The sequence below is a fragment of the Sceloporus occidentalis genome, unplaced genomic scaffold, assembly GCF_023333645.1.
Source record: "Sceloporus occidentalis isolate IW3139 unplaced genomic scaffold, rSceOcc1.0.p SCAF_2, whole genome shotgun sequence".
Taxonomy (NCBI): domain Eukaryota; kingdom Metazoa; phylum Chordata; class Lepidosauria; order Squamata; family Phrynosomatidae; genus Sceloporus; species Sceloporus occidentalis.
The window spans coordinates 35804855-35818350 of NW_028316982.1; the positions used below are offsets into that span (position 1 = coordinate 35804855).

The 13496-nt window shown below is 40.1% G+C and overlaps 1 pseudogene; it reads left to right on the forward strand.

Annotated features, from left to right (window-relative positions):
- The first annotated feature begins 11257 nt into the window (after nucleotides 1–11257).
- On the forward strand, nucleotides 11258–12192 carry LOC149318151 (transcription factor Sox-3-B-like; annotated as a pseudogene).
- Nucleotides 12193–13496: the final 1304 nt, after the last annotated feature.

Below are 13496 nucleotides of genomic sequence, written 5' to 3' on the forward strand. Positions count from 1 at the left end.
ATTCTGGAATACACACCCAAAACCTCAACTATCACTGATATAACACATGCAAAGCAAGGAATGAAATCAGAAGAATGAACAATGGGAGTTATGTATCCAGAAAATCTCAAATAAATATTATATTCATTTTTTATGCATAACTCTCATTCTGCATTCTTCTGATTTCATTCCTTGCTTTGCCCTATGGGTAAAGGGTGGGTGGGTATGACTGAACTGCATAACAGCTTTACAACTGCCCCTACATATTAAAGTTAAATACAGCATTGCAAGATAGTGGTGGGAAAATAAGTAAGTGTCATAAAGTCTTTCTTCGTCCTTGCACAAAACCCCCATTCCCTGTCCCCCTCCTTGAAAGATATTTAGTTAGCTCACAGGAGCACTGGAATTGTGCTTGGTCAATCTAGTGAAATAGCTAAATTGAATGTGTTTGTGACAGTAATGTTTTCTGCATCATGTTGCTTGATCATATTTAGTTCTCATATTCATTGCTGAAGCAATGTGAATTGTCAATAGTGAGGGCTAATCTCTACCTGTCTGGATCACAACTCTGGTAAGAAATTTACTAGTAAACTGCAGGTAACATTGCAACAATTTTTCCCTCTGATTTTCCTGATTTACTCAATGTTACTCACCACTAGCAGTGGCAATAGTATCTCTTTTCCATTTATTGGCTACATTTCACTTGTTGGGTCATAAAAAGTGCACGTCTGCCTCTAAAATATAAAATCAGTTATTTTCTAAAAGTTGTGATCTTACCACTACAGCAGTGAACCACTTGTTCAATACAGAATAAACCAATAGGCCATTACTATGTAATTTAATTTCTTAACTTTTCATTCACATGTAGCAAGAGCTACATAAAAAGTATTTTATCATGTGGAATATCAGATTATGCTGGGGTTGGAAAGAAATTCCACTGGTCGCAATAGTAACATGTTTGCACTTCCTAGACTGGTTACATGCAACCAGTTCTCTCAAACATTTGTAACAAACTGGACATTTTTGACAAATAAGGTGTACAAAAAGCAGTCTGCATGTTAAAATACAAATAAATAAAATGCACATAAACAGAAAAAATGTACTTAATTTAGTAAATGGGTAAAAATGGGTAAATTAGATAAAATGTGCAAATAAATGCATGGGGTGGAAAAGAAATGCAAGTGAAATTTGGAAAAATATAACAAAATTTAGACTGAGAAGAGGTTTTAAGTTCCCTAGATAAAGCTTGATTGTTGACTGTATTGCAATTTCTATAACCTTCTTTAACTGTGGAAACTGTTAAAATTATTTGTGATAGAAGGTCCAGCAATTTTTAGATATCTGAATTTATTGATGAGATTGAACTGGTAATAAACTAGAAGTCTTAGGGTAAATTCAGAGTACACTCCTATGGATTTTCATCAAATTGTAACAATTTTAAATTTATTGTTTTAGCTGGGCATGTGGAAACTTGAATGTGATGCTCTCATTGGATCTTCATCCCTGAATAGGCTGTCTTCTTTGCCACTATTACCAGTGCTGATTTTGCTTTCCTTCTTCCTCTGGACCTAGTCCATACCATTGTTCTAAGAAGAGAGAGAGAGAGAGAGGAGGGGGGAGGAGGAGGCTCAATATTTACAATGTTGTAATCAAGACATATGACACTGTAAATATTACATTTCATATTTATGGTTGTGGCATCATTGCAATGGCAACAAATGCTTTCCCAAACCACTTCAGAAGGCATGTAGCCATACCAACCAAAGCAAAGGTGTTCTGAAGTTCTCTGAGGGTTCCTGCTACTGCTTTTCACACCACATCTTTCTGGCAGGAGGGGGCTGGATATTTCATCATTCAGCATTCAGAGTTTATGAACTTCTTCAGTAGTTGTAGCTGCTTTGCTTCTAAAATGATCTTTGTGGAATTGAATCATATGTATCAACAACGATAGAGGTCTGCTGTTGTAGCTGGGACTGTCTGCATAGGCCTAGAGTATCCTTGCCCTGAAGCTGTGCCAGTCTCCCTGTTACTTGGCCTCCTGTTCCCTTGATGTAGCAGCAGATTGCATGAGTGTCCCACTGAGCTGCCCATTGAGCAGGTATTCATGGAAAAGCGGTCCAAGTCCACTCTGGCCAGAAGTGGTTCAGAACCCTACTGTCTGCACAGCCCACTCTCAAGGTGGGCTGTGCACACAGGGGCTGACTGGTGCTGCCAGGAATCGGATTCTCCCAGCTCCTTTTTGCTCTGGTCCTAAGTACCAGAGCGAGGCTTTGGCACAGCTTCCAGGCAGTTTGGAGGCACACATTTTTAATCAGTGCACCTCCAAAGCAGCTGCAAGCCACTTCAACTGGCCCATCTGTTCCACCCCTGAGTGCTCACGATCATTATAGGTTTCTTACTTCTGAGTCAGGACAAGGCACCCATTCAAATCACATGCCTGGATGCCTTGTTTAGACAGAGTGAGCGACTTGTGGTGGTTGCAGAGCACCTCAGTGGGACACTTGTGCAGCATGGAAACAAGGGGCTCCAGATCTTCCCAGATCTTTTTAAAAATCTATTGAAAAACCATTCTACCTTGGTTCTGGTGCTGAACATGCCAGATGTCATCCAGTCTGGTCACACCATAATTGGGATTTGGAACGTGTTTCATTCAAACAGGCCAATGCAGGAACAGGAGGGAAATGTTAATTTATATGTATAGACACATATTAAGATAAATATAATATAAATCAGGGTGGGAAATGTGTGGCACTCCTAATATTGGACTGATGTTGGATTGCATCTCTTAGCTGTTCTTGTGAGCACATTCAATTGTGCAATATCTTGGGAGTTGCAGCTCAATACCACCTGAGGGGCCACTCACAGCCTGTCTCTGACTTACACAAAAATAAAGCACATCTCACCTTAATGAATAGACTGTGATCAGGTGATCTGTGTCCTGTTTTGTCTGTTATCAAGGTGCTAGGTTTGGTGGGAAACTTCAAGGCTTGTGTTTCTTCTTCTTAAAGTCTCTTGCTTTTCAACAGGACTTAGTCCAGACAGACCTTCAGATAAAAATTGGAGAAATTTCCCTTTCTCCAAATATTGATATGCTAATTCTGCACTGATTCCTTTTAATTGTCTAGTCTTGCAAGGTTTGACAGTAACTTCTGGAGGACCAAAGATTCCCCATCCAGGAAATACATACAGGATGAAATACATACAGGACTAGTTAGATCAAAGGCTGTTGTGCCAGTTCTCCAAATGGAGGGCTATACTCCAAAAATTAGGACACATGATCATTCTACAAAAGCAGGGAATCTTGGAGGTCAGCACTTGGGTCTTGGTAGTTTACTGACAATGTCCATCCTTGGCACTAGCCCTGTATGACTCCAAAAGATATTTATTTTAAATTTAAAAAGAAGAATAACCTTTTTTTGAATATATTTTTTCTGAAATGATTCCACTCAAGATGAAGAAACAAAATGTCCATTATGTAATAACAAATTAGAAAGCCTTTTGAAGTAATTTTTGCTTCAGAAAAATAAAGTTTATTTCATTTAATAGTTTGTTTTTTTTAAAAAAAAAACTTTAAAAAACCAAAAAAAAAAAAACAACAAAAAAAAAAACCCAAACAAACAAAACCTGAGGACCTCTATAATCTGAATGAGGCTCCTGGTGTGACTCTCATATTGTTGACACTGGTTTGAATAACATTATGCTTTTGTCCTATTACCTGGAAAGTATGGAATGTATCATCCAAGAACCCTTCAACACTGTATGATTTCAAAATGTTTTCTGGTGCTTTATTAAGCAATTCACTAATCATGGTTCCTCTGAAACAGTGCAGTTAATTTCACTGCAGTTACTGTACCTTTGTCTAGGTTGTTTGGAGCATGCACTCCTAGCTGTTTTCTTTAAGCAAATGGACAGGCTGGCATTTCAAACGAAATGCACAGTTTGTTTAGATATGTACTTGGGCTAAGCTTTCCTGCATACACAGTAATTATTCTTCACATTCAAAGAATCAAAATATTGTAACAACATGCAAATGTTTGAATTGCTATGTATACATTAACGGAAAGACATTTAATCACCAGCAATTCTACAGCTGCATGTATCCTTCAGTACACAACAGATGTCGTTGAGGAATTTGTAATCCATATGGTCCTAAACTGTTTTCCAAGATCCAAAGAATATTTGTCAGGGGGTTAGTGTTTAGGAGAGTTCCCATTTCATAAAATTTTATCATTCCCATATATACTCATGTACAAGTCGACCTCATGTACAGTCAGCCCTCGCCTTACGCGGGGATCTGTTCCGGATCCCTCCGCATAAGGCGAATTCTGCCTATGCTCAAGCCCCATTGGAAACAATGGGGCTCGTGCACGGTGGTGCGGCAGTGCGGCGGCGCGCGGGGCGCAACGGGCGTGTGTGCCAATTCAATTGAATGGGACACGGCGCCCCTTCCGCCCCACGCACGCCCTGCAGCTTGAGCGCGCCCGCGTATGACGCGGGCGCGCTCTATAAGTCAAGGGAAGGTTTCAGAGTCAAAATCATGGGTTTTGATATGACCCATGGATAAGTCGAAGGTAAAACCTAGGGGGCTATAACGAAGGATGGAAAGGGGAAAATACCACTTCCATCCCTCCTTCTCTGGACGTCTCCCCACTACTGATTCCCAGGTGCTGGAGGAGAGATTTTAACATTGGATTGAAAAGGGAAGCAAGTGGTGTTAAATGAGGTGTTTCTTCCATGGGATGAGGAGGCCTGCAAATCGGATTGGGGAGGGACACAAATGATGTTAAATGGAGCGTTTCTTCCATTGCAAATTGGACTGGGAAACTCTTTCACACACACACACACACACACACACACACACACACACACACACACACCTCAAGACACCAAGAGTGGGGCATCAGGCTTGCTTGTTTTAGGACCTTTCTAAGCAGTACTAGTTATTGACCCATATATAGGGACCTTATCACATGGAGGCACTTACATGGGTAAAACATTGCAGAAATGTTGCAGAAGCATGAAGGTGGAATCATCTGTCATGCTTTTAAATCATTGAGGCTTCCCACTTTCCTTCTGTCGATGGAAAAGCCATTTTTTGAATAACAGGATATCCTGTTATTCCCCCTTCCCCACTGTCATTCCCTTCTCCTTTTGTGTCTTGTCTTTTTTAGATTGTAAGCCTGAGGGCAGGGAAATGTCTAATTAACAAATTGTAAGCCGCTCTGATAGCCTTGGCTGAAGAGCGTGGTATAAATAAATATTATTATTATTATTATTATTATTATTATTATTATTATTATTAAGTGCCTCCATGTGATAAGGGCCTAAGTCGACCCAGGATTTTAGGGTCAATTTTGGGGCATCATTTTCTTGACTTACAGTTGAGTATATACTGTAATTACTTGCAAAGTATGAGTTTTCAATTTCTGCTCACAAAGTGTTTATGCAAAAAGTTTCATAAAATAATTAAAACACCAGTAGCAAAATAGCAAAGCCATCTGTCATGGATCTGATCTGTGAGGGCAAGTATCCTCCCATAATGAAGCAGTACTCAGAAATGTTTGGCACTTGTTTAAAGTGTCAGAAGGGAAACATGGAGCAGAAACCAGGTGCAGTTGAACATCTAGAAAAGAAGAGCAACTTCTAATCAGGTTGAAGCTTAACAAATTATTAAGTGCATAGTGTGATAATAAGGTGTAGCAATGTAATGTTATGTAAATCAGTTTCTGAATTACACTACTAGGTACTAAGTATAACTGGGAAAGTGAATTTTAGATTGTGATGAGTGTAGAATGTTGAGTGCTATGTGTTTTCATATGGATGGTGATTGGTAGAAAAAGCGGGATGCTGGAAAAATATGGTGAGAGTAAAAAGGAAGATCAGATAGGTTTCTTTCACAGTACACATATTTAGAAGGTTGATACTGCCTTGTTTTCAACCTCAGAGGGAGCAACTTGCACGGAAGAACAAGAAACACATGTAAAGAGCCACCCAGCATCACTCCAGTGTGCCCAGGTAAAATGTGGACTTCGGGACAGCTTCAGGCCAGAATTCTCCAGGCTGTTCCTGGACTATTCTGGCCCATGCCCTAAATATAGATATGCATTTATTTATGTAGAAATAAATTTTGTTTGGTCTACTCAGTTCTGCATTCCATCAAGATGATTTGGAATCCTATTTACCTCCTAACACATTGGCTACCACCAACCAGTTTGGTGCCACCTAGAGCATCTTTTCAACTCTTTCATTGGCGGGATACATACCGCCATTTAGTACGTATAGAATACGTACTAGGGTTAGGAAGGGGCGGTGCTTCCGCACCCCCCTAACCCTAGTACGTATTCTATACGTACAAGATGGCGGCGCCTCTTCCACATGGGCGCCGCCATCTTTGCGTATCGGATGCTGAGCGTCCGTACGCGTCGCGCCGCTTGTGACGTAGCGAGCGCACCCCTGGCGCCTCGCTACGTCGCAAACGCGACGGTAAAAGAAGCTCCACTTTGGAGCTTCTTTTTCAGTCCGCGCGGGAGTCGGGTCGTCTGAAGGCTCCGGCTCCACCGCGGACCTACTGGCGGCGGCGGCAGACCGCCGCAAAGCGGCGGTATGTACCCCGCCAATAAAATCATTTGTTATTTTTGTCAATGCAGATGAGGCACCTCTGATGAACGTTCTAGTGAATTACCAGCTACTAGCCCACCTAACATTATCTTCATTATATTACTATCTCCAAGATACCTGCCCTCACAAATTTTAGAACAAAGTCTGTCACATGAGACTTTATCAAAACCCTTGTCCTGAATGCAATGTTTTCATTTCCTCCATGGCTGCTATTCACTTCTGTACTTACTGACAAGGTTCTTGTGAGGATAAAATATATCTCCCTTTCCCATCATAATAATGGGATTTTATATAGCAAGTTTATAATATCATGTCATATGGAATCATTTGGGATTTCATCTTCTGTAGCTTCTGGGCTATCCCAGGATAAAACTTACCAGTATAGGATGATTGGGTAAAAGACAAAGAATAAACCAGGCAAGCTCTCTATTATAAACAGATAAATTTGTCATAGTCATTACAACCCTGCTTTTCCAGACTTTCTTCACTCCAGCCAGAAGAATTTCCGGTGTTGTCATTTATAACTTTAGTGCTCTTAGCCAAAAGCATCAGCATGTTTCCTTTGAAAGAATAGCAGTGCTTTGTCAGAGTCTTTTTAAAACTAAACAGAATCCCACATTTTAACTTTCCCATTTCATCAAGCCAATTCATTACGAGAATGTCTTGGCATATATAATAATAAAACAGATCATTTCTTAAAAGTCATCCCAATTTCTTTCTACTCATAAAACCAGAAGAGACTGCTAGGATACCAGACATTTCATTATCTGACACATTTTGAAGTTGTAGTTGTGATGTACCTTCACAGAGTACTGACTCTTTTATGAACCAGGATGAAGGTCATAAGGAAAGCCTCTCTTAACTGGTCATCTTTGTATACCAGGTTAAGAAATGTTAACATTCAGAAACAAAGATGAAAGCCAGAATGGGGCAGTGGTTTGTCTAGGACACTGGGAGACCAGATAGATAGATAGATAGATAGATAGATAGATAGATAAATAAATAAATTTGTTGAACAAGCTGAAAGTTCCTCTCCTTAGCCTTCTATGATATGAAGATGCAGGGGATCTATATGATTGAATTTTTGTAAATATATATTAGTAGACAAAAGTAGTTGACAAAAGCTATATGGATTATAGCTGTAATGATTTACAAATAAAGGCCAATTATTTAGGTCTCAGAACAAATATTTGAATTTGAACCCTCTTTGAACCTTGCTCTATATAAACTGACATTAAATTATTTGCCTGGCTCAAGTTTATTTAACAGCAGTCATAAATTGGCGTTCATATTGTATTTAAAGAATGCTTTAACTGCAAATTAAATTACAGATGATGTTCATGAAGTTTCCACTGCTTCAGGAATTCTCTTTCACACCCAACCAGAAATGCAGGAAGCAGGGACCCTGAACTCCTTGTGGATTTTTCTACTTGTACAGAGCTCACTATTTCTCACAGTTACACTCAGCCCTCCTTATTCATGGATTCTTTATCCACAGAATCAGCCATCCAGAAATTGAAAATGTTTTTTTTTAAAACTATAAGTTCTAAAAAGCAAACCTTGATTTTGCTATTTTACATAAGAGACATCATTTTACAATGTCATTGTATTTAATGGGACTGGAGCATCCATAGATTTTGGTATCAAATCCTAGTAGATACCAGGGATCCACTGTACATGTAGAGTACAGTGGGGAATTTCAACTCCCAGAAACCCCAATGGAATGGATGCCCCTGCAGTGAGTTGCTCACTCTGAGGTCATAATGAGGTGCCCAATGTTGATCACTTGGCTGGGTACCTTGTTCTGACCTCAGAGTGAGTGATTCATGGTGACTATGCTGAGAGGTACAGCAGGACACTCATGTGAACAGCTTCCCAACATTGTAATGGAGGTTTCCAGAACTTCTGGGAAGTGTACCACTCTGTATCAGTTGCTTAGATGTGTTTTTGGGATTGTTGTAGACATTTATCTGGCCACAGAATTCTGAACAGATTATTGAAGTAAACAGGCCTTGGTCAAATCCAACAGGGCTCATCTTACACAATGGAAGTACCCTTTTAAAATATATATTCATTGAAAAGATTCATGTTATTTAAAAGTGTCATCTGAAACAGGTTACACCCTAAGTGGGGGATGACACCACTGCTCCCCAAAAATCTCCTTTTTGATAGAAACGGGTTGTAGTGTTCACCTACATCCCTTTAAAATACTGAAGAGATGGTGTGAGTGAGGGGAGGCTCAGGGGGAGGAGAAAGGAGAGGCCCCAAGTTTTTTAAAGTTTTTTTTAAAAAGAAGTCATTTATTTAAAAATATATTATTTTTTTTCTTTTTAAATTTTCTTCATAAACATCACACCTTACCATTTTTTTAAACTTTAACAACATGAAACTATATACATGCAAATACACAGGCTGTGCCTAGAATATTGTAATTTACAGTTACAATTTTAATTTTGTTAGTCGTTTGTGTCACAACAATTACCATTACATTCATTGATATATGGGAATTATGATTTATGTGTACCATTAGTACATTCAGTACCACTGGACAGAAACATCCTATTCATGAATGGAGGGCTCATATTCATGGCCAGCCATGTCCTCTTCAAAGAGATTCCAATCCTTTTTCTCTCTTAGCCCTACATAGCAGGCTAGGATTCTGTGGTTATTGATCATGCTCATATCTCAGTGGGGTGTTCTGTACTATACTCACGCCCTGTTATTTTGTACTTAGGATTTCCTTTAGCTTGCTGATCGCTCTGTCTTGTGCACAGATGGTGCTGATTTGTCTACGTAAGGACCCATACTGCCAGAACGTTTGCCATTTCTGTTGGCTACACTGCTAAAGATCCCATTTCAAAAAGGTAAATAGAGGAATGGGAGGCTTATGATGATCTAACATAGTGGAATGAAGAAATATGTTTGATTGCTAGTACTTTTGTGTTCTGGATGTAATGGTCACAGCACATCATAAATGATGCTAGGATATTTTTTCAACCAAATGTTACATACTGCAAGCGTGAGACATCTTTGAACTACTAAGATCATAATGTTTGTTCTGAAGAGCTGATGTCTAAATTGATTTCTTCAAAGCAGACTACTGACAGACACACCATTAATTCTCTTTTCCCTTCTTCTTATGTAAAGATAGACATTATGAGAATAAACACTGTGGAGGGGATAGATCTTAGCTAGGCAGCCTCTTATTCTTACAAAAATGTGTATTCTGCCAGTTGACTTCTAGCAGCCTCTACTTTCAAAGCAGTCTTATTATTCTCACAGAGAACAACCTTTTGGAACCTGACTGTAACTTAACACTTCAGTGTTTGTATGTTTATGAAGATGAAAACTTTCAGCAATTTACACTGGGTAGGAGGGTAGAAGGTGATGGTGCTTCTGGGCTAATTTATTTTGGGTAGGCAGTGGTGGTGGAGGTGGAGGAGGATAAATATGTTTTAAATCCCACCTGGAAAACATGGCACCATCAATTACATCTTTAGAGGTGATTGTAGATGTATACATTGACCAAAATCCTATTGGTGCACTATACTGACACAACAATAGCCATGTAGGTGCATAGTATTGGAAAGGGAAAAGGCCATGGGCACAGTAATTATGAAGCAAATAAGGCACGAGAGGAAAATGTTTTTGAGGGCCTAAAGATTTTGCTGTCTCTCATTGTTATATTATTAGAAAATATGAGAGATAGTAGTATATCACACAAACAGCATCTACAAGCAGAAGGTGAACAACAACTATTCCCACTCCATACCCACCCACAGGGTCTGCAGAGAATAGGGTTGCCAGATAAAATAAGGGACAAGGCTTCTTTATCTTTAAGAGGAGTATAGAAAAGAGGATTTTAGCAGGTACTGCTTGTCATGCAAGCTGTACCTGATTAAATTATATTTTCTACACAACCATTAAAGGTACAGGAGCCGTGTGCCTTATTTTGCTGGCAACCTCAATAGAGAAATAAGGCAGGCTTCATTTTCACTGTCAAAACATAGAAAGTAGTATTATACATACTAAAGGTATCATAAAATCTCATGACATGTGCTCCTCAAACACAGAAGACAGAGGGAGGTTGCATCCACACTGAAGAAATAATGCAGTTTGGTGCCATTTTAACTGTAATGGCTCCATGCTACTGAATTCTGGGATTTGTAGTTTTATGAGATATTTAGCTTTCTCTATCAGAGAGGTCTGGTGCCCCAATAAACTACAAATTCCAGGATTCAACAGAATTGAGCCATTACAATTAAAATGTTGTCACTCAGGATTATTGCCTGGATGCAGCCGGGGGGGGGGGGGGGGGTTGCAGATTATAAAATAGAGGATGAACAAACCCAGACTAACTGCAGACTGATGCAGGGTAAGACCAGGTGTGTCTACGACCAATGAACAGAAATGGAATGAATACATGAAATGCCTAAACCCTCAGAAAGATATACAAACTAACAACTACTAAGTATAGGCACGGTCCCCCTCCTTATTATTATTATTATTATTATTATTATTATTATTATTATTATTATTTCCATTTTGGCTCTGCTTGGGAAAGGTTTGGTAAAGGGCCCCAATCCGGAGCCTACTTGTTGCTTTGCTCCATCTCTCTTGTTCTGAGCCAAGCTGGTGCAATCTTCTAAGCACCTCGACGATGTATGGAAAGTTAGACGGTGGCAACCCATAGGCTCCCAAACCAATGTGATGGGGAACGGAGAAGGCAACACTAGTAAAGGTGGAGGATGAGGTGGAGAAGGTGGAGGTGGACCTGGTCCCACCACCAAACAAGACCGGTTCAAGCGCCCCATGAACATGGTCTGGTCCCGGGGTTGGAAGATGGCCCAGGAGAACCCCAAGATGCACAACTCGGAGATCTCCAAGCACTTGGGCGCCAACTGGAAGCTCTTGAGTGATGCTGAGAAGAGACCCTTCATCGACGAGGCCAAGTGCTTCCATGCCCTTCACATGAAAGAGTATCCAGATTACAAGTACCATCCCCGTCAGAAGACCAAGACCTTGCTCAGAAAGGACAAGTATTCCTTGCCTGGGGTCTGGAGGGCATCCAGGAGGCAGAGGTGGAGTAAGCAGCCCCTTCCAACACTTGGACTCCTATGCCCACATGAACGGGTAGCCCAATGGTGCATACGCCTCCCTGATGCCCAAACAGCTCAGCTACAGCCAATACCCGGCCATGGGCAATGCCCAGCTCCAGCCCATGCCCCTCTATGACATGAGTAGCCTCCAATACAGCCCCATCATGTCCACTGCCCAGCCCTATATGGCCGCAGCAGCCTTGATGTATAGCATGGTAGCTGCTGCTGCCGCTGCTTATGGAGCTCCTCAGCTGTCAGGTGCCTCCTTGAGTCTCGGGACCACAAACTCAGCTCCCCTTCTCCAGCCCTGGCCTCCCACTCACAAAGGGCCTGCCTTGGGGATTTGAGGGATATGATCAGCATGTATAGGCATGGTACATCTGTTACCTCTAAAATTCATGACTCTGAGAAAAATGTCCCAACTAGGCTTGTATATCAACAGATTTCTGTCCATTGTCACCTGCTTTTTAATTCAGTTTTACACATTACTACTTAATTCAATGGAATTTATTCCAGATAAGCATTTGTAGGATTACTTCCTGCATATCAATTGTTTAGGATTATAAGTAGAAGGGCAGAATTGCATTAATGTCATCCTTGAGGACCATTGGCCACTGCATAAAAAGAAAGCTAGACTAGATACGTCTTAGGTCTGATATTCTAAATTCAATTCAGTTCTGAATAGATAGCAATGGGATTCTGTTGTGTGTCTTCTCAAATTTACAGTAGCAGAGTATCATATCTTTTCTTTTCTTACTGTTTCTACCTCCATGTGCTAGGAGGCAGCACTAAATCATTATTCCAGAAACTAATTTAGAAGGAATGGTATAGGAAATTGCATTAAGAATTTATACAGTAAGGTACTGTAATTAGTTCTGTGCTTCTTTTGCCAGTCAGTCCTTTTAACTACCTGTTTTTAAGAAAGGTCTGTCCTCTTCAATCCATACAATTCATTATGGTTTCTATAAATGACAACCTTGTTTGATTCCCCCCCCCCCTAATTTTCCTCTTTTGATTCAGTCATTGTGGGGACTTTCAGTTCTTTATTCATAGACTGACAATCACAGAAAATACCAGTATTCCAAAGTTTCAAGCATATGGTTTTCAGAGCCAATATGCTTGATGAAATAACGTTGTAGAGAATAATTTCTATTTTCAGACTGAGCTTCCAGACCACTGGCATACAGTGTAATGAATAACAACACAACTACCATTCCTCCCTTGTTAAATCAGCAGTTTCCCATTCCCTTTCTTTTCCTTTCCTTTCTTTATTTTGTTTAAATCCAATTTATTTCAGGGCTTGCCAGGAAGAAGCATACTTAAATAAACATGTGCATCTGGATTCTAAAATCTAATTAGTATACACTATGCAAATCCATGATACCCGTGTTTTATCCTTTAAGTTTCTATATGTGATATCTAGTTTTATTGAATTTATATACCACCAATTAACATACCCAGGTTGGCATCCTGTTAGTAATATGCAGGTGTAAGTAATCTTTTCCATATATAAGCCCCCCTTTTTTGGTAATTATAGAAGTTGATATTCTGTTCCACCCTCCACAATGACCTAAGGACCCACTCCCTTAACCTTTCCATTGCTAGTGGAGAATGGAGGAAACCAAAGAAGCTTCTGGCTATGTCTGCACAGCCAATTACACACTCATAAAATCAAAGAATTATAGGCCTGTTACAGACTGCCAAAATAAAGCTGTTTCGGGTCTCTTTGGAGGTATGCTGTTTAAATGATGCATGCATCCTAAGAATCTGGAAGCTGCACCAAAGCTGCACTCCAGTGCT